We start from the raw sequence: 22357 nt of genomic DNA on the forward strand, positions 1-22357 counted from the left end.
TTTCATCTCTCAAGACAAGTTTTTTTGAAGACACAGTTGTAAATTCCATGAAAATATATTTTCAAGACTAAACTCCAAGTGCAAAGAAATTATTTTAAATATGGTATTTTTTTTAGTTTGATTTTTAGTATCTAGATCCTCTTTCTTTGACTTCACGTCCAACTTCTTAAAAGAATTGTCCACACTTACACATCCTGACCTCCCTCCTACTTTTCAGTTCATTGTGTTTAAGCTTTGCCTTGCTTTCCTTCTGATCATTCCTTTCCTTCTAAATTTATCATAATCACCAGTGATGTCTGTTGCAAGATCCAAAGTGGACACTTGATCTCTCATTTTTCTTAACCAATCAAGTTTCATCATAACTAACAACACCCTTCTTCTTAAAACACTCTTCAGCCCTCTGTAACTCAGCATTGTTCCAGTTTTCCCTCTTCCTCTTCAGCCTGTCTAGATTCTTTCATGGGTTGCTCTTTCTCTATCCAATGGTTAAATATTTAAATTCCTTAGATTCCTGAACTAGGCTGTCTTTTTTTTTTTAAACTCTTTACTCTCCCTATGGTCCATCTCATACACTGCTATTTTTTCACTTTCAACCTAATCATGAACTAATATTTTCAACATTGGGCCTTGCTTGCTGCTGTATCCCATGTATTTTTTTGCCTACTTTGACATCTTATTTCACTTGTCTCACAGGAGACAATGTTTTGGGTTTTTGGGGTTTGTTGTTGTTGTTTGCTTTTTGTGGGTTTTTCTTGTTGTTGTTGTTTTGGTTTTGGTTTTTTGATTATTAAACTGGGAATTGGACCCAAGACTGCTTTACCACTGAATTGCATTCCCAAACCTTATTTTATTTTATTTATTTATTTGGTACCTGGGATTGAACCCAGGAGCACTTAATCACTGAGCCACATCCCCACCCCTCTTTTTTATATTTTATTTAGAGACAGGGTTTTGCTCAGTTGCTGAGGCCAATGTTGAACTCACCATCCTCCTTATTTTAGCCTCCTGAGCCACTGGGATTACAGGTGTATGCCACCACACCCAGCTTTGTGTCTTATTTTAAAATAGGTTCTCACTGTGTTGCTGACAGTCTTGTTAAGTTGCCGAGACTGGCCTCAAACTTGGATCTTCCTGCCTTAGCCTCCTGAGTCACAGGATTACAGTCATCTGCCACCATACCCAGCTTAAAAAAAATTTAAAAAGCATTTTTTTAATAATGTCTTTCAGGGGCTGGGGATGTGGCCCAAGCGGTAGCGCACTCGCCTCGCATGCGTGCATCCCGGGTTTGGTCCTCAGCACCACATACAAAGATGTTGTGTATGCCAAAAACTGAAAAATAAATATTGAAATTCTTTCTCCCTCTCTCTCTCTCTAAAAAAAAATAAAAAAGATTTATTTTAAAAAAAATAATGTCTTTCAGTGTTCTGGGTATTGGTAGTCTCAACTTGGCAGTTATCACTTTATAATAATCAGATAATGGCCAGTGCTGGTGTCATCTCATGTGAAATAACTGGTTCTTTTTTTTTTAAAGAGAAAGAGAGAGAGAATTTTTAATATTTATTTTCTTTTTAGTTTTCGGCGGACACAACGTCTTAATTTGTACGTGGTGCTGAGGATCGAACTCAGTGTCGCGCGTATGCCAGGCGAGTGTGCTACTGCTTGAGCCCCAGCCCCAGCCCCAAAAATAACTGGTTCTTAGGCTGGGAAGATCTAAACAGTTGGGAACCAGAATGCTAGGGCTTCTTACACATTTCTGTCTCTGTGTGGTCTCTCCACATGATCTCTCCAACATGGTGGCTTCAGGTTGGCTATACTACTTACATGGTAGCACAAAGCCCCAAAGATATAAGTTCCAAGAGTGAGAAAATAAAACCTGTGTATTCTTTTGACCTAGCCTCAGAAACATCATTGGGATTGTTGAATCATCTTTTATTGAGACAATCACAAAGGCCTGTCCATAGTTCAAGGAGGTAGGACATACACTCTACTTCTTGGTGGAGAAGTAACGAAGTTGGAAAAACATGCAGAATGAGAAATGTAGTAACAACTTTTTGAAAAACATAGTCTTCCACAGTATATTTTATGGTTAAAAGTTATAATTAAAACTTCACATACCTCTGACATGCAAAATACACTCACTTCTTATCCCCCAAAGCCTGGGATTTTGGGTTTTTTGTTTTTGTTTTTGTTTTTGTTTTTTTTTTTTTTTTTTTTTTTTTTTGCTAAAATCTGTCCACAATTAATAAAAATTGTAAACCAAGAGCTAAAGCTCAGTAAGCCTGAGGCAGGTAAAACACAAAGAAAATCACACCACAGTGCATCATAGTCAGCTTTAAAATACAAAAAATGTTTAACAGTTGTCAGGCGTGGTTATATACACCTATAATCCCAACTACTCAGGAGGCTGGGGAGGAGGCAATCACAAGTTCAAGACCTGCCTGGACAACTTATTGAGACTATTTAACAAAAAAAAGGTTGGGGATGTAGCTCTGTAGTAGTAGTCCCCAGGTTCCATCCTAGTATGAGATATTGGGATGGGGGGGTGGTAATTGATTGTCCATGATGAAAAATCAAAAATGTTTCCTTCAAGATCAAGAACAAGATAAGAATGTTCACTTTCACCATGTTTACTCAACACAGGAGTTCTAGAGCAGTTATAGCAAAGTTGCCATAGCAGTTATAGCAAAGTTGCAGGATGCAAAATAAAAGCAAAAAAATCAGTTACATTTCTAAATAACAATGAGCACTGCAAAAAGGAAATTAATACATCTCCAGTACCACAGCAACAATAAAAAAAGGAAATTAAGAAAGCAATTTCATTTCTAGTAACACCAAAAAGAAAATATCAAGAAGGTAAAAGACTTGTACACTGGGAACTACAAAAACATTGATGATAGATTAAAAAGGGCATAAGTAAATGGAAAGACAGTTCATGTTCATTAAGTGAAGGTATTGATAAGATGACAGTTACTCCCAGAATGATGTCCAGATTCCATGTAATTCCTATCAAAATCCCATTGGGAATATATCCAGTATTCATGAAACTGAAGGCAGATATTGTTTGGGGTTTGTTTTATGGGGGCTTCTTTTCATGTGTTTGTTTTGTTTTGTTTTGTTTGTTACTGGAGATTGAACCCAAAGGCATTTTGCCTCTGAGACACATCCACAGCCCTTTTTCTTTATTTCGAGACAGGGTCTCATTAAGTTGCTGAGGCTGGCTTTGAACTTGTAATACTCATGCCTCAACCTCCCAGATAGCTGCAGATATTGTTAAATGGCACTTAATACCAAAATGTTCTTCAAATTCAATGTAGTTCCCTTCAAAATCTGAACAGTGTTATTTACAAGAAAAGACAAAGCCATTCTAAAATTCATATGAGATCTCAAGAGACCCCAAATAGCCAAAATAGTCATGAAAAATAATAAGGTTAGAGAACTCCTACTTCCTGATTTCAAAGCTTATAAAACTGCAGAGATTGAGGTAGTGCAGTACTGGCATAAGGACACATATATAGACTTTAACTACATATGAAATCTATTTTTATTTATTTTGGAGGGATGGGTACTAGGGATTGAACTCAGGGGCATTCTGCCACTGAGCCACATCTTCAGTCCTGTTTTGTATTTTATTTAGAGTCGGGGTCTCAACTGAGTTGCTTAGCACCTCACTTCTGCAGAGGCTGACTTTGAACTTGAGATGCTCCTGCCTCAGCCTCCCAAGCTGCTAGGATTATAGGCTTGCGCCACTACGCCCAGTATATGAAGACTATTTTTAAAATACCAGTTTTCTCCATATATTCAATGTAATACAGGTTAAATACCCAGCATTTTTTTAATTAACAAGCTAATTCTCAAAGATATGTGAAAATGCAAATCATCTAAGATAGCCAAAACAATTTTGAAAAAGAAGGATTAGATTTGAGGGCTTTCTCCACCTGGTTTCAAGACATAAAACTATACTAATCAAGATGTTTTAGCATTGGTATGAGGATATACTTACAGATGAATGGAACAAAATGAAGAGTCTAGAAGTAGGCCCACGCATATATGGTCTGTTGATTTTAGACAAAGGTATAACAAACTTGTAAAAATGATAAATATATATATATATATATATATATATATATATATATATATATATATATATATATATATATAATAACATGCCTTGCACATGTGAGATACTGGGTTTTATCCTTAGCACCACATAAAAATAAATAAAATAAAGGTACTGTGTCCATCTACAACTAAAGAGAAGAAAACAAGATTGAGTTCCCTGTCTCCTTCCCAGCTATTAGCTAGAGGATGTCTTTAGCCCCTAGAAGCTACTCTTCCTGGTCCTTGCACTTGTGCTTCCGGTCTCAGAATCAGCAATGGCACACTGAATCCTTCTGCTTAGAATCTCTAATTTCCTTTCTACCCATCTCTTATCTTACTCTAGCCAGAGAAAATTCTTTGCTTGAAAGATATCACATGATTATATTGAACTCACTTAGGTAATCAAGGATGATCTCATTATTTTAAGGTTCCTAACTCTAATACTTCTGCAAATTACATCATACATACCCACAGTTTCAGACACCAGGGTATTTACATCTTCAAAGCCATGCTGCTTATTACAATGATAAAACAAGAAAACAACATCTATCATCACCACTACTTTTCAGTGTCATATAGGATTAGTCAATGTATTAATTAAAGAAAACCAGTTAAGAGATTTAAATATTAGAAAAAGGCACATCCATCATTATTTATTAATAATATATGTACCCAAAATACCAAGACCCAATTGTCAATGATGGTTTAGTAAAGTGAACAAATACAAGAATATATTTTTAGAAATCATTAATTTTCCAAGGTTAGGAATCTGGCTCAGTGGCAGAGCATTTGCCTAGCATGAGTGAGGCCTGGGTTCAGTCTTCAAAACTGAAGGGAAAAAGGAAAACTTTAGTTTTCTCATTAATCAGAAATAATAAATTGCAAATACAGTGGAAAAAAGTTATTCATCACAGCAGTAAAATACTGATAAGGTAAAGGAATATAAAATTTTAATGAAACTTAGAAAATATATTTGGAGAAGCTTGACATTCTGGCTCTAAAATTTACCTGGAATTCTTTTTATAAACACACAAGAATGAGACTTACCACATACTAAATCATAAAATAATGACCACAGAAATTAACTGTGATCTAATACAAAAAAATAGCAAATCTATTAAAGAACATATGATAATTTAGAATAATGATCTTATCAAGATACCATTTTTGGCATACACAATTGCTAAATCCATTTACTAAAGGATTTACTAATTCTTTTCCCCAAAGATTTGAAATGTCAATCAAGATGCCATTTTTCAGGTAGGAGGGAAATATAATGATGAACACTGTATTAAAAGCTGCCAAGAAATTATTGTTAGGTCTGATAATGGTATTATGGTTGTATAAAACAATTCACATTTAGAGATATTTATTATAACACGTAGGAATAAAATGACTTAATATCGATTTTTTTTCTTCAAATGCTGTAGCAAAGAACAAAAAGGATAAGTAAAGCAAATTTTAACATTTTTTTGAATCTCAGTTATTAATATATGGGATTTATTGTAATAGATGCTCTAAAACCTTCAAGTATATTTGAATTTTTTTATAATAGAAAACATGTTAGCCTGGGGGTATGGCTGAGTGATAGAACATGTATATGCTTAGCATGCATGAAGCCCTAGGTTCAATTCCAAGCACTACCAAAAAAAAAAAAGTTAATGGCATTTCAAATCTTTGGGGAAAAAAGTTAGTAAAAATCCTTTAGTAAGTGGATTTAGCAATTTTGTATGTTTAGGGAAAAATACACCATTAGGTTTCTTTCTTCCACTATATACAAAATAAATTTTAGAAAACTAAAGAGCTAAGTGCTAAGCGCTAAACATATGACTATTAAAAAACTAGAAGAACCTAGAATATTTATATATATATATATATATATATATATATATATATTTAGTTATCAGTGGGCCTTTATTTTATTCATTTATATGTGGTACTGAGAATTGAATTCAGTCTCTCACACATGCTAAGCAAACCCTCTACCACTGAGCCACAACCTCAGCCCCATATTTTTGGTATATTACAGATACCCTTTTTTTTGGACGGGGGGTGGGGATACCAGGGGTTGAACTCAGGGGTACTCAACTACTGAGCCACATCCCTAGCCCCATGCCTTTTTTAAATTTTACTTAGAGACAGGGTCTCACTGAGTTGCTTAGCTCCTTTCCATTGCTGAGGCTGGCTTTGAAATTGCCATCTGCCTGCCTCAGCCTCCAGAGCTGCTGGGACTACAGGCATTTGTCACTGCGCCCAGCCATATACCTTTTTAAACAAAACAAAACTCAGGAGCTATAAAGGAAAAGACTGATAAAATGTGACCACATAAAAATTAAAAATTTCCGCAAAACAAAAGAGCATTAAAAAAGGAAAGGGGATAGAGTAGAAGGAAATGTTTATAACAAATAATAGGAAAAAAAGGAGTAAATATCTTGAAAGAAATATATTTTAATAATAATTAAAATATTAAAAAAGTGAATTGAAATAGAAGTACAAATTGCTAGCAACATATAAAATGATTCTCCATTAATTAGAGACCTGAAAATATGGTGAATTACATTTATGGATTTCTGGATGTTGAGCCAGTGTTCCTGGGATGAAACCCACTTGATCATGGTGCACTGTCTTTTTAATATGTTTCTATGTGATTTTCCAGCATTTTCCTAAGAATTTTTGCATTTATGTTCATCAGGGATATTGGCCTGAAGTTTTCTTTCCTTGGTGTATCTTTGTCTGGTCATAGGTTGAGTTTAGAAGGGTTCCCTCCTTTTCTGTTTCATAGAATACTTTGAAGTGGATTGGTGTTCTTCTTTGAAGGAAGGTCTGGTAGAACTCAGCTGAGAATCCTTCAAGTCCTGGGCTTTTCTTTGTTGATAGGCTTTTCATGGCATCTTCAGTTTCATCGCTTGAAATTTACCTGTTTAAATTTTGTATATCTTCCTGATTCAATTTGGGTAGGTCATATTTCTCTAGAAATTTGTTGATGTCTTCAAGATTTTCTGTTTAATTGGAGTATAAGTTTTTAAAATAGTTTCTGATCATCCTCTGTATTTCAGTGGTGTCTGTGGTGATATATCCTTTGAGTTTTTTCCCTTTTTCTCTTGGTTAGCATGGCTAAAGTTTTCTCGATTTTATTGATTTTTTTTTTTTGAAAAACCAACTCAACAGTGAGATCATTTTTTAAAAAATACATTGGCATAATTTTAAAGATTGGCAAAATTCAGTGTGGGTAAGATACAAGAAAGAGTAGGTACAACTTTGTGTAGATAATCTGGTAATGTCTATTAAAATTAAAATGTGCAATTTCTGCTTTTATATTTTTTATCTTAAATATTCTTACATGTGTTCAAAAAGTCATTGACTTTTGTACAAAACGTCATTGTACAAAGGGTTCTTTGTACAGAGTCACGTATAATGTTGAGAAACTTGAAAATTCAAAAGGCAAATAGAGTAAGAATAAATGAAACATGGTACAGTTAAATTCTTGGATCTATAGATTAATTAAAGAGAATGAGGTCAGTCTATTTATACAGACATGAAAAGCTTTCTTAGAAACATTGAAAAGATAGTATATCTAATTTTATTTTTTTAAACAAAATTTTCTGTTTGTTTTTATATATAGAGAAATGCTCAAAAGTGGTTTAGAAAAAATAAAAATTAATTGATGGTATGACAGTTTTACCCCATAATGGATTATACAATGTAATAAAAAACTTTTGCCATTTTGCATTAATTGTTTTGTAACAGTATTTTATATTCATGTAAATTTTAAAAACTAAAGGTATGCATGTCAAAACTTGTACAATCCAAGTAGGATCTGTAGATTGAGCCAATGTCAATTTTTGTACTCTATTGCAGTAGCCCCTACTTATCTGCAGTTCACTATCCATGGTTTCAGTTACCTGAAGTCAACCACAGCCCAGAAATGTTAAATGTAAAAGTTCAGAAATAAACATTTTAGATGTTTTAAATTGCACACCATTCTGAATAACATGGAAGTCTCATTCTTTCCCACCCAAGATCCAAAACACTTTAACCATAATTTTTACGCTACGTACCCTATCCACCTGTTACATACTGAGTAGCCAGTTAGATTATCAAATCCGCTGTTATAATATCAGAGTGTTTTGCTTAACCTTTTATTTTACTTAATAACGACAGAATACAAGACTAGTAATGCAAAGAAGGCACCATGACATAAAACAGATTAATTCTTCCACTGAGAAGCATCGTTGCAGGGCTTATAGAAAAATACATAGTAATTTTAGAATTCAGTATTACCAGCATTTTTAGCATCCATTGAGGGTCTAGGAAAGAATCTCCTGAGGATAAAGGGAAACTACTAATGTAAAGTTATATAAATTTTTACCACTGGGGGAAGTTGGGTGAAGGGAGTGTGTACTAGTTTTGCAACTTACAGAGTCTATAATCCAAATTTTTAGAATTAAATAAATAAATGAAACAAAATTACAAGTTAAGGAAAGGATAATAATTTGTTAAAAAAGGAATCATGGTTTTAGTTACTAAAATCTTTCAAATAATCATTCAAGGAACAAAGATGAGAAGGAGGATTATTTTCTGTACCTGTTTTCTCTTTAGGTTCTAAACGAACTTGAATGCCATGGAGTTGCTGTATCAGAACAAAGCCGAGCAGAACTGGAACAGAAAATAGATGAAGCTAGAGAGAATATTCGTAAAGCAGAGGTAAGGGGGCAGCTAACTATGGCATTTTGCCCAACTCCAGTCAATGTCACAGCTGTGATGTACACCTTTGAAGCTGAGTTCCTACACTTATTAAGTTGAAGGGGAATCACCATTTAATTTATGTCCACAGTAGTATTATTGAGTGCCTGCTTTGTAGAAAGTATACATATAGCAGACTTTGAACCTGCTGTGAAGAGTTCATAATCATGAAAATTACATAACAAAAGAATTAAGTCACAATAAAGATATTAAAGTTTAACAAAGTAAAATGATAATCAAGTTAATGGTAGAGATATTTATGTTTATATATAAAATGATAACTTATATATTATAGAATATATAATAACATTTATATATAGTTTATATATTATATAATCATACATAGTAATATATTTATATAAGATTATATATGTTTATATTTAGAACCTAAAAAATCTCCCTTATATGGGTGGTTTCTGAATCCAGGGGCATGAACTGGGTCTTCAGCAATAGAGATTTGGTTGAGAAGCGATAGGGCATTATAAAAGTAATTTTTTTTTTTGACTCATGAGATCTTTTGAAAGTTGTATAAAAACTATGAAACCTCTCCCACAAAAAAAGAAATGTACATGTTGTGTACAGCATCAGAGTTCATCAACCCCAGGCTAATACTTCTTGCCCTAGAGGGGGAGAGGTCAAAATGAGAGAACAAGAAAGTATTAGCAAAAGGGGGCAGGCACAGGGTAGAGTTTGGCAGTTGAAAGTGATTAGAATAACAGATTTTTGTAAGGAAATGTGATAGAAAGTAAGTAAACTAGGTCCAGTTCACAGAGGACACACATGTGTATTCATCTACTCTGCTACAGCATGATGAAGGGATATGGAGGTAGACATTTAAAAAAAAAAAGACCAAGACTTTACAACTCTCAAGAGATATGTTCTTATTAGAAAAGCCTAAAGAATGCCAAAGATAACCAAGACTGTGAAGCACAAGTGCCAAAGAGTGGCCATACAAGAATGCTTCAGGAAGTGGAGGACACGGGGAGCATTGGGGGAGGGGTTTTCAGAGCAGAGGTAGGACTTAGGATGGTGTTGGCCAGTGAATAGTATTTAATTAGTCAGGGAAAAGGGAATAACATAGATCTGTGGCTTGCCACCTCAAGAAACAGAACTTGAACCAAAATATGAAGGTAGGAAGGAGGCAGGTTTTAGTTTGATGTTGAGAAATATTTTCTAAGAGTCAGATCTTCTGAGTGGCAGAATAAGTACATAGTGCAACACTGTAAGGGCTCAGGATTCTGGGCAAGCATCTGTCAGGGACTCTGTACAAGGAATTCTGGCATTGGTTGAAGGTAATCTAAACTAGTGATTTTCAAACACCCCTTTATTGCTCTAGAGGTTTTGAAAAAGTGCTTCCGTGGTTGTGGGGTAAGGGTGAGGTGACAGAGGCAAACACAGGGTATATGAGCGTGTTTTTGACAGAGCCCCATGGAAGTGATTTGAACCAGAATGGGTTTGCCATCTTCATGGTCTAAAGAAGCTCCAGTAACCTCTCCTCTGCTTCTTTCCTGGCATAGTCTGACCCACAGCCTCCATAGTGAGAAGGGCAGGGTGTGCAGTGAGCAGACATTTTCCTCTCTGAATTCAGAGTCACAGCTAAACCACTACCCTCTGGTGCTGGCCAAGTACTGCTGGCGGGCCCTTGCCAGTTTGGAAAACACTGGCTTGTGGTAAAAGAGATTATTATTCTATTGTTTTGTTTCTCTTCACTCTGGATGAAGCCAGTATTACCGCCTTAGTGGAACAGAAGTGATTACCTTAGAACAAGTCTCAGAAATTTTCTGAAGGGATTGTACTTATATTTTCCATTTACAGACTCCATCCATGGTATCACTATCTAGTACCTTAACTCCACTAGTGCCTCTACTACCACATCTTTTATAGTAGTAGTACTAACAGCTGTCAGTCTAAATAAAGGCCTAAATAAAGGCCAGTTGACCTTTTATTTCCCTGAGTATGAGTATGCTAAACTACACTGTTAGCTTAAAACTAAAAATATAAAGTGAGATTCCCACAACAGAATATTTCACCTCTCCTAATACATTTAAGTCTGCATTCTCAAAGATCATTTTCGTTCCAAAATATGGAATATGCTAAAATTATAATGTCAGATTATCTCAGTTTTGAATGTCTGTAAAATGTAATTAATTCTATTTTCTTAAAATGATCTCTCAGTTTCCTCATATTAGAGAATTTTAAAAAAATTCCCAGCTAAAACTAACTGGCAAATAGGAGGGCATGTGTATTTGGGCAGTACTTACAAGATTGTCATAATGAAATTTTTTGATAGACTAGAAAACAAGAGAGATTGACATTAATTGTTTTGTACATACCCTTTTTCTTTTCTCTGCCTGTATATCTTTTGCATTGGTTTTTCTGAATTGCATAGTTACTCAATAGCTTTTTACCTAATTATAAATACCTGTTACAAGAGAGAGAAAGGTGGTTAAAATTGCATTACAGCTTTCAAGTTTGGTTTTTAATTCCTGCTAACAAGAGCCTTATTAAGAATCTGCTTTATCCAGTCTTTCCTATATTATGTCTCCATTCAGTATTGCTAATTAGAATAAAAGTCATTTGTGGTCTTTTGTAATAGGTTAAAGAATCTTCCAACTAGAAGAAATTCAAAATATAAAAAATGCTTTTCCAAAGACTAGAGATCTTTAATTCTTGTCTGGTTAATTTGGGGCAGATTTACTAACTGATTAATTCAACCACTGCATCAGCTATGTTCCAGATACTGATGAAAATACTATACTCACTGGGCATGGTGGCACACACCAGTAATCCCAGTGACTCAGGAAGCTGAAGCAAGAGGATCACAAGTTCAAAGCCAGCCTCAGCAACTTAGTGAAGTCCTAAGCAACTTAGCGAAACCCTGTCTCAAAATTTAAAAAAAATAAAATAAAATAAAATAAAAAGGGCTTAGGATGTGACTCAGTTAAGTTCTCTGGGTTTAGTCCCAGATACAACAACAACAAAAAATAATACCAATAGTGATGGACAAACTCTTGTTTTACTGTCATGATCTTTGGATTGTCTCAGGAGTATTTGTAGGAGCTATATCATGTCTTCAGCCTCTAATTCAGGAATTTGAAATAAGACAACTGTTTAAATGAAATGTTAATTTTTTAAATTTTATTTTTATTTTTTGATACCAGGGATTGAACCTAGTGGCACTTAACCACTAAGCCACATCCCCAGCCCTTTTTAATTTTTTATTTTGAAACAGATGGTTAGGGCCTCACTGAGTTGGTGAGTCTAACCTTAAACTTGCTTCGATCTTCCCGCCTCGGCCTCCCAAGCCACTGGTATTATAGGCATGCACCACTATGCCCAGCTAATAATAATGTTCTTAGTATGGTATTTAGGAATTCAAATTTTTTGAAATGCCTTTTGTCATATACACACACATTCATCATTTATGTTATTTTTTACATAACTATTTAAAAAGTAATAGCTTAGAGTGTTACAACATAATGATGTTAAATGTAATTCCCATGTTACTACAATGAAAATGGCTATACAATATACAAAAAGAAATGAGAAGGGAACTAAAACATGACACTGAAAAATCAACTAAACACAAAATACAATAATACAGGAGGAAGTAGGGACTAAAAAGCTATAAAGCATATATAAAACAAACAGGAAGACAGAAGTCCTTCCTTATCAGTAATTACTTTAAGTGTAAATGTATTAAATTGTCCAGTCAAAACTTAGAAATTGGCAGAAATTTGCTTTCTATAGGAGACTCAACTTTAGATCCAAAGACACAGACAGATTGAAATAAATGGGTGGAAGAAGATATTCCATGCAAATAAGAACCAGAAGAGATCAGGGTTGCAGAAAGACAAATACTGTGTGATTTCACCTGGATGAGGCACCTAAAATAATCAGATTCATAGACAAAAAGTAGAATGGAGGTTACCAAGGGCTGGGAGAGGGAGAATGGCAAATTGTTGTTTTTTGTTTTAGTACTGGGGATTGAACCCAGGAGTGCTCAGCCACTGAGCCATATCCCCAGCTCTCATTATATATATATATATATATTAGAGACAGCATCTTACTGAGTTGCTTTAGGGCCTCTCTAAGTTGCTGAGGCTGGCTTTGAACTCACAGTCCTCCTACCTCAGACTCCCGAAAAATTATTGTTTAATGTATAGGGTTTCCGTTTTGCAAAATGAACGAGAGCTGGAAGATAGTGGTAATGGCTGCACATCAGTATGAATGTACTTAATGCCACTGAACAATACACTTCAAATGGTTAGTTAGCATGGAAAATTTATGTTACATACACTTTACTACAATAAAAAAGAAGGTGAGCCAGGCGCAGTGGCACATACCTGTAATCCCAGCCACTCAGGAGGCTGAGACGGAGGATCGCGAGTTCAAAGCCAACCTCAGCAATGGTGAGGCGCTAAGAAACTTAGTGAGACCCTGTGTCTAAATAAAATACAAAATAGGACTGGGGATGTGGCTCAGTGGTTGAGTGCTCCTGAGTTCAATCCCTAGTACCCCCACAAAAAATAAATAAATAAATAAAAAGAAGATGAGGGCTGGGGTTGTGGCTCAATGGTAGAGCACTTCCCTAGCACATGTGAGGCACTGGGTTTGATTCTCACCACCACACAAATAGATAAATAAAGCTATTCTGTCCATCTACAACTAAAAATATTTTAAAAAATAAAGAAGAAATAAATAGATAGATGGATAAATTTAAATAAAAATAAAGGTATTGTGTCCATCTGCAACAAAAAAAATATTTTTTAAAAAGGTGTGTGTGTTCTTTAAAGTAGCTTGTAAAGAAGTCAAAAGTTTTAAATAGTAGTCTAGTCTGTTCATGACTTATGTTGTTTCAGAATGTTTTTTAGTTTACATTATAACTTTTTTCTGGGTTGGTCGAGTTCTGTTTTTTTGAACAATGAAATGATTAACACAACAAGGAAAAAATAATGTGAGAAATCAAAGATAGGACATTTTTAGTAACCTCCTTTGGTGTAAGATCTGTAAGAGGAACTATAGACTACATTATCCTTTGTCCAAGATGTTCACTAGATTCTATGATCTGAATTAAATGTGTATTTGAAAACCAAAGTCCAGCCAGGCACAGTGATGCACACCTGTAATCCCAACAACTTTGGACATGAAGGCAGGAGGATCATGAGTTCAAAGCCAACCTCAGCAAAAGCTAGGCACTAAGCAACTCAGTGAGATCCTGTCTCTAGATAAAAATACAAAATAGGGCTGGGGATGTGGCTCAATGGTTAAGTGCCTTTGAGTTCAATCCCCAGTACCAAAAACAAACAAACAAAAAAAAAAATTCAGAGTTCGGTTATATAGTGTCAGTGAATTAACAAAAGAAAAATATCAAATTATTCTTTATATAAGCACACTTTTATAGATACAAGTTTCCCCCACACCTGGTACTAGGGGTTGAGTGATTGAACCCAGGGGTACACTACCACTGAGCCATGCTCCCAGCCTTTTTATATTTATGTTGAGATAGGGTCTTGCTAAGTTGCTGCAATTGGCCTCAAACTCACAATCCTCTTCCCTCAGTCTCCTGGGTTGCTGGGATTACAGGTGTGTGTCACTATGCCGAGCCCTGTTTTATCTTAAATTGTCACCTCATAGAGTGCTATCATACAAGAGTAATTTAAAATTACTGTGCTACTCTTGTCCCTCAGTGACTCAAAAATAATTAAGACCCTTGTTGTAATGTTATAAAAAAAAATCCAGTTATGTAAAAAGTTAAGGCCTCATTATTACAAGGATAATGAAATGACAAGTTTGAACCTACTATAAAAACAATTTTCAATCATATTGTGTCCAAACTTACATTATGTTAGAGCCTGTTATTGTGCAGTTTTACTGAACTCTTAATGTTAGCAGACCTCTTAACTAATCACTTTTTTTTTTTTTTTTTTTTTTTTTTAGGTATGGGGAATTGAACTCGGGGCATTCGACTACTAATACCTACTAAAATAGGCCACATCCCCAGCCCTATTTTGTATTTTATTTAGAGATCAGCCTCCCAAGATGCTGGGGATAATTATAGGCATGTGCCACCACACCAGGCAACTAATCATTTTTTAAATTTTTTGTTGCAAAAATTTTCAAGCATACAGAAAAGAGAAGAATAAACATGGACTTACTGACACCTATATTTAACATCTATATTATGTTTTGCAATATTGGCTTTATACGTTTATTAGACTGACACATTATTTCTGTTCTATAAGGTGCAAGTTAGGTCTACCAGCCTAGTTAGAGGCAGGTTAGATTTTAGGCTGGAATGCTTCAGTGGTGATGCCATGTTTTCCATAACATCAGGAATCATATAGAATAAAGTTGTCTGCAGTTAATGATATGAGTGGTCATTTTTTTTAAGCTAAGGGCAATAATTTAATGCAGTAAGCTAAATTCACACAAAACTTGTATACTGTGAACTACAAAAGTGGTTTTTGTAGTTACAGTTTTAGTCAACTACACATTTCCACAAGTACTTACAAATATGTTAAAAAAACACTACCCCAAATGCTTATCCTACCATTAGCTCATTAAATATTGCCATTCCTGCTCCTGAAAGTAGATGATTGGGAAAATGAGTTCTAAAACTTAAAAAGTAACCTAGGTCCAAAAGGTTTTAAATCAAAAAAGTGTTTCAACATAGAAGCATCAACATGAAACTTTTAAGTTTCTAAAAAAATAAAAATAAAAAAATCACTCTTTAGAAAATATTAAAACAAATTATCATTTAAAACACATAAACATTCTTACAAAAACTTGTAGTTTCAAATATCATCTCCTTAAAAGAAAACCAGTTCACTATGTTTAATAACATCTCAGACCACTGTTGTCTAAAAACTTCAGAATATGTAAGGCATATGTCTCAGCTGTCATAGTCAAAATGACACTTAGATTTCACATATTAAACAGCTATAGTATAGCTTATAATGGCACAAATATACCTAACACATAAATACTACTTCATCCTTTAGAAAGTCAAAAGTCAGAAGGAACTGCATAATTTGTAAGGTACATTAACTTACGTGTAGTCATTAAACTCAGTAAGTAATTCAAGTATAGTCATGTAAAGGCAGGTAATTAAAGGCTCAAGGACCACTCTAAAATCAAAGACATTAAAATAAAGGCTGAAAACTTTGTTTCCTCCATCTTTCATTTACATGCCTAGATATTAGGACATTACTGAACAAAATACACAATTATTAAATATGATTTCCACAGAATATAATGAAATTTCATGAAGTACAAAAATTATCAATATCCGTAGTTTGCTTCATCAAATGCTTTTCTAGCTCGTTTCAATTCTTCATTCATGGTAAGCAAGTCTTTAACCCTAGCAAACTTCCTTGGGTCCTTTCGAATCAAGAAGACCATATCTTCAACTTGTACTCAACCTTGTCTTCCAATTGACATTGCCTTGTGAGTCATTTCAGTGATGAACTCAATGACAAGATCTTCAAGAATATCCACTGACTCAGTGTAAGGATTCTGGTCATCCCCAAACCCATACATCATACATCGTAATTCTTTAGAAAAAAGTCTCTTTCTTTTACCCTGTCCACCTTCTGCACCTCCTCCAATTTCTTCATTTTCCTCCTCAAAGGTCGGGTCTTCTTCCTCATCTGCCATCATGAGTGGTCACTTAATTAGGTAGTGCTACTGGGTCTTTCTCCTGTAAAGGTTCTTTTTTACCCCATTGTGTTTGTCGAAGTATTCGTTATTTCTGGTGTTGTGAATAGGTATTTTCTATCTTGAGTATTGTTCTGACCTGATAGGTTTTTTAAAATCAACTTTATCAAAATATACTATATATACAGTAAAATATAACAATATTAAATGTATAATTCAATGAACTTTGACAAATACATAGCCTAAATCACTACCACAATCAAAATATAAAATATTTCTGTCATCTCAGAAAGTTCTCTTGTGACCAGGTAACAACGGAAGTGTTTTCTGTCTTACGGATTAACTTTACTTATTCTGTATTTTCTTTAAATGAAAGAGAGTATGTACTCTTGTATCCAGTCTCTCCCTTTCGATACATATATTTGCTTACCCATTTACCTGTTCATATATATTTGGGTTATTTCCAGATTTTTACTCTTTATTTATAAGAATATACAAGTAATATACAAGATTGGACATGTTTTGATTTCTCTAAAAGTGGAATTGCTAAATCATATTGTAAATGTGTGTTTATAAGAAACTGCCAACGTGTATTCCAAAGTGACTGTACCATATTATACTCCCAAGATATGGGAGTTCCAGGGGCTGGGATTGTAGCTCAGAGGTAGAGCGCTCGCCTAGCATGGGCGGGACCTGGGTTCAGTCCTCAGCACCACATAAAAATAAAGGCATTGTGTTGTGTCCATCCATCTACACCTAAAAAATAAATGAATAAATGTTAAAAAAAAAAGGATATGGGAGTTCCAGTTCCTTCACCAGCATTTAGTATCATTGGTTTTTATATATTTGGCCATTTGAGTGGATATACAATATATTTCATTGTGGTTCTGATTTGCATTTGATTGCTAAAATGCTGAGTCTTATAATTTTTTGGCCAAACATATATCCTTTTTAGTATTTTACCCATTTTTAAAATTTGGGTCAGTCTTAATTCTATGTATTAATCATTTTTCAAATATATGTATTGTGAATGTTTTCGTCAGATTTTGGCTTGCTTTTCATTTTCTATATTGTAAATTTTTAATTTTGGTGAGATCTGATTTATCAGTATTATCTTATGGTTAAATCGTAAGACATTTTTGGCCCACACTAAAGTTGTGATATATTCTCTTATGTTTTCTAAAAAGTGTTGTAATTTTAGTGTTCTGTTTGGGCTATGATCCTAAGAATTATTTCAGTTGTTGAGGTCCAGTTTGAGTTAACAGTCATGGTTTTTCTTTTCAACATAGAGATGCAGTTTTCCCAGCAGTTTTCCTCATTACCTTTGCAACTCTACTGAATACAACTGACTATGTATGTGTGAATCTTCCTTTGATTGTGTTCAGTTCCATTGATCTATATGTCTATCCTTATGCCAGTGTCCAGTCTTAATGACTTTAGAATAATAAGTCCTGGGATCAGTTACTGTAAGTCCTCAAATTGTTTGGACTATTCTCATTTTCATCAGCTTATCAGTTTCTACAAAAAAAAAAAAAAAAAAAAGATGGCTGGGATTTTGATTGGAATGTATAAATCAATTTGATGAAAATTGACCCCTCAATAATATTGAGGAGTCTTACCCTATGTATTTTCAGCTTATGAATTTTTGTTCATTTTTTGTTAGATTAATTCAGTTGTCATTTTCTAAATCCCATATTATCTAAATTTGGCCCCATATTATCTAAAGTTGGAGTCCATTCAGAGTGTCTTCTGTATCCCTTTGATGTTACCCCCAATAGTTTGAATACTTTCTTTTAAGCACAACAAGCTTTCATAGGCTCACCTTATATTTTCCCTGCCCAGACTTAGAATTAGCTCCAAGGAGATCAGATTTATTTATTTGTTTGTTTGTTTGTTTCCTTTCTTTCTTTCTTTCTTTTATTTTTCATTTTCTTTTCTTTAGTTGTTATTGGACACAACACCTCCATCTCATTCATTCATTTCTGTGTGGTGCTGAGGATCAAACCCAGCACCTCGAATGTGCTAGGCAAGCACTCCACTATTAAGCCATATTCCCAGCCCTCAGATTTCTTTTAATAGAGAATGAAATTTAGGCACTAATGTCTGAGCTATGAAGGTCTGGGCTTATTACTGTGAGCGTCATTTATTTTTTGTTCTTTCTTAGATTTTCTTTTTAATATTTATTTTTTAGATGTAGATGTACACAACACAATGCCTTTATTTTTATGTGGTGCTGAGGATTGAACCCGGGTCCTGCCCATGCTAAGCAAGCGCTCTACCACTGAGCCACAATCCTAGCCCCTCTTTCTTAGATTTAGTGCTATGCATTTATTATTCTTTTATGATCATGAGTTAAATTTGGTATATCCAATTAAATTTAAAGTTAGAGGGATTTTATTAAATTTCTTTGATTTTTTCCCACTTTTACATTGAAAATCTCAGTACTTTTTTCCTCTCCTTTTTTAAAAATATCTTTATTTATTTTTGTGTGGTGCTTCGCACATGTGAAGCAGGTGTCTTCCACTGAGCTACAGCCCCAGCCCCTTTCTTTCTTTTTATGGAACTTCTTTATCCTTTTATACATATTAAGCAGTATCAGAACTACAAAATTTTTAGATTTCTTTGCAACTCTTTTTGAATGTAGAATATATCTCAATAGCAGTTCCTGCCTTTTTAAAAGTATTTTTTAGTTGTAAATGGACACAATACCTTTATTTATTTATCTTTTAATATTTATTTTTTAGTTGTAGTTGGACACAATACCTTTGCTTTACTTATTTATATGTGGTGCTGAGGATCTAACCCAGTGCCTCACCCCCATGCTAGGTGAGTGCTCTACCATTAAGCCACAGCCACAGCCCCCAGTTTTTGCTTTTTGTAATGGGAGTATATTAGACAGTTTTCTGTTACTGTAACAAATACCAGAGATAATCTCCTTATAAAGAGAAAACGTTGGGGGCTGGCATTGTAATTCAATGACAGATCACTCACTTAGCATTTTTGAGGCCCAGGGTTTGATTCCCAGCACTGGTGGGGTGGGGTGGGGGCCCAGATAAAGTTAAAGAGAAAAGCTTTATTTCTGCTCCTAGTTTTGAGGTTTTAGTTCATTTGTCCCATCCCACTGCCTTTGGGCCTGTGGTGAGGAAACACTTCATGATGCGGAACACATGATGGAGCAAAGCTGCTTACCTCATAACCAAGCCACAAACAAGACATCAAGAAAAAGGGGTAGTGTCCCATTATCCCCTTCAAAGTCATACCTCCTGTGACTGGAAGACCTCCCACTGGGTCCTACAAGTTTCCACCACCTCCCAATCATACCAGGCTGGGAACTAAACCTATAACACATGGGCCTTTAGGGAGCATTTTAGATTTAAACTATAGTAGAGGGATTAGCTTATAAAAGGCTCACTGTTTTGTATAACAGTTATTAATCTGGGATAAAAACATTAAAACAAAAATCATTTGACAGAGATGGAAAATGACCCAAAGCATGTTAAAACCAAAGAGGAATCGCCATTTCAAAGAATGGGCCTGTACTGGTGACATTTGCATTAAGCAGCTCTTAAACTGTGAAGGGCAGCACACTAGAGCACAAGCAGAGATCCTTGTTCTTAATGACTTGAGGATGGACATCAGGCAGCCCAAAAATTTGCATGTAAATTACCATCCAATCCTTGGCCAAAACCTGAGTCCTTATGTGAAACATACTCTAAGAAGCTTGCCAGGAAATAACTGGCTGAAAGGCAAAAAAAAAAGGAAAGAAAGAAAAAACTAAGCAGAAATTTTAGCTATTGCTTACTGCAGGCAAACAAACACTGATCATTAGAAACCAGTAATGAGTATATTAATGTCAGACAAAATGGATTTCAGGCCAAGAAAAAGATGATTCATAATGATGAAAGGGTCAGTTCATCAAGATACAATAATCTTGGATATTTGTGTAACTAACAATACAGCTACAAAATGCATGAATCACACCCTGACAGAAATAAAAGAAGAAAAAGACAAATCTACAATTGTAGTTAGGAAAGTTAATAACCACTTTTCAGCAAATAATAGAACAAGGAGATGGAAAATCAGTAAGACTATGGAAAGACTTCATCCTATATGCTACTATACGACTTTACCTAATTGGCATTCACAGACTATTCTGCTGCACAAGAGTAGAATGTATGTCTTTTAAAATACACATGTACCATTCAGCTGCATTATATACTGGATTGTTAATCAGTCTCACTAAGTTTATAAAGATTCACATACAGGGCTGTGTGTGAGGCACTGGGTTCAATCCTTAGCACCACATAAAAATAACCATAAATATTTTTTATTTAATTCATAGAACAATTCTGGGGGTGGACACATTTAACTCCATCTCACAGATGAGAAAGATGATTTAAGTGAGATCATACTGATTTTGGTATGATTTTGGTATGATTTTGGTAAACTATTTTACCAATGGTTCCTAATAAAACATGTTGCCTTATCTAAGCAGTCCCCTCCCACACTGACTCTGGGCATTCTGTCCTTCTACAACTACAAAAAAAAAAAAAAAAAAAAAAAAGATTCAAAGTAAGTTCTGTGACCCATCAGAACTAAATTAAAAATCAGTAACAGAATGATACCTGGAAAATGCCCAAACATACCAAAATTAAATTATTCAAACAATATTTGTTGTTGCCTTTAAAAACTATCCCTAACTTTATAGCAAATGCAGCAGTGTTTTATTGCTTTTTACTATGCTGGATGTTAACTGCATTTCTTTTACTGGTTTTTCCTGATATTACTTAAGCACTACATTCAGCCATAGAGTTGCCTGGAGGGCTGGGTCTTTCCTGTGTCTTCTTTCATCCTCACATAGGTAAAATTGGCCTCCCTAACAAAGTTGAATGGCCCTTATCAGTGAGCTTTGGCTACTAGCAAATGGATTTGGCCAAACCAAATCACAAGGACAAGCCCAGAATCAGTATGGGAGGGGACAACTTGGACAAGAAGGCATGATTCATTAGGAACCATTGGTAAAAAAATTTACCAAAATCAGTATGATCGCAGTTAAATCATTTTTCTCATCTGTTAAATGGAGTTTAATGTACCCACCTCAGAATTTTTGGTTAAGTAAATTTTTATGAAATTTACAGAAAGGTATATTCCAAAGCTTTTAATCAGTTTACATATCATCAAAATTGATTTGAAAACACTGGAAAATTCTGTTTATAAGCAATTGTTAAAATATAAGCAATTGGAGCTGGGTGTGGTGGCACACGCCTGTTATCCCAATGGCTGGGGAGACTGAGCAAAAGCAAGGTGCTAATCAACTCAGTGAGAACCTGTCTTTAAATAAAATGCAAAATAGGACTAGGGATGTGGCTCAGTGGTTGAGTGCCCCTACTCTCAATCCCTGATATCAAATATATAAATAAATAAACAATTGGAATCTCTTGAGGATTTTGAGGAAACAAACCAAACTAATTCCCCCTGCTCTATGCTCACAATACAGATCACTTTCATGATCCCAAAATAAACAAGAATTTTTTTCCCACCAGCCAGCAAGCATTCAGTTCTTCAATAGACACCTGGCAGTGATTTAGTTCGGCTCTGACATTATCAACCTGGAAATGGCATCAGATCCCACAGATTGGCCCCAGATTGCCCCCACTTTAGATACAAGTCACAAGCCCAGGTTTCCAGAACTTCTGCCAACTGCCTAAAAATTGGGATTCCCACAATCCCCTTGCTTTTAGGCCAAATTAACTGGCTAGAGCCATTCACAGAACTCAGAGAAACACATTTACCAATTATAATGGGTATTTTAAAGGATATGAATAAGCAGCTAGATGAAGACATATATAGGGCAAGA

At 34.8% G+C, this 22357-nt stretch overlaps 2 pseudogenes; one reads left to right on the top strand and one right to left on the bottom strand.

The window, feature by feature from the left end:
• Positions 1 to 22357, top strand: part of LOC143637798 (F-BAR and double SH3 domains protein 2-like) — a 150564-nt pseudogene that overhangs the window by 95790 nt on the left and 32417 nt on the right.
• On the bottom strand, positions 16126 to 16500 carry LOC143388640 (transcription initiation factor TFIID subunit 13 pseudogene; annotated as a pseudogene).

Source organism: Callospermophilus lateralis, unplaced genomic scaffold (assembly GCF_048772815.1).
Source record: "Callospermophilus lateralis isolate mCalLat2 unplaced genomic scaffold, mCalLat2.hap1 Scaffold_91, whole genome shotgun sequence".
Classification (NCBI taxonomy): domain Eukaryota; kingdom Metazoa; phylum Chordata; class Mammalia; order Rodentia; family Sciuridae; genus Callospermophilus; species Callospermophilus lateralis.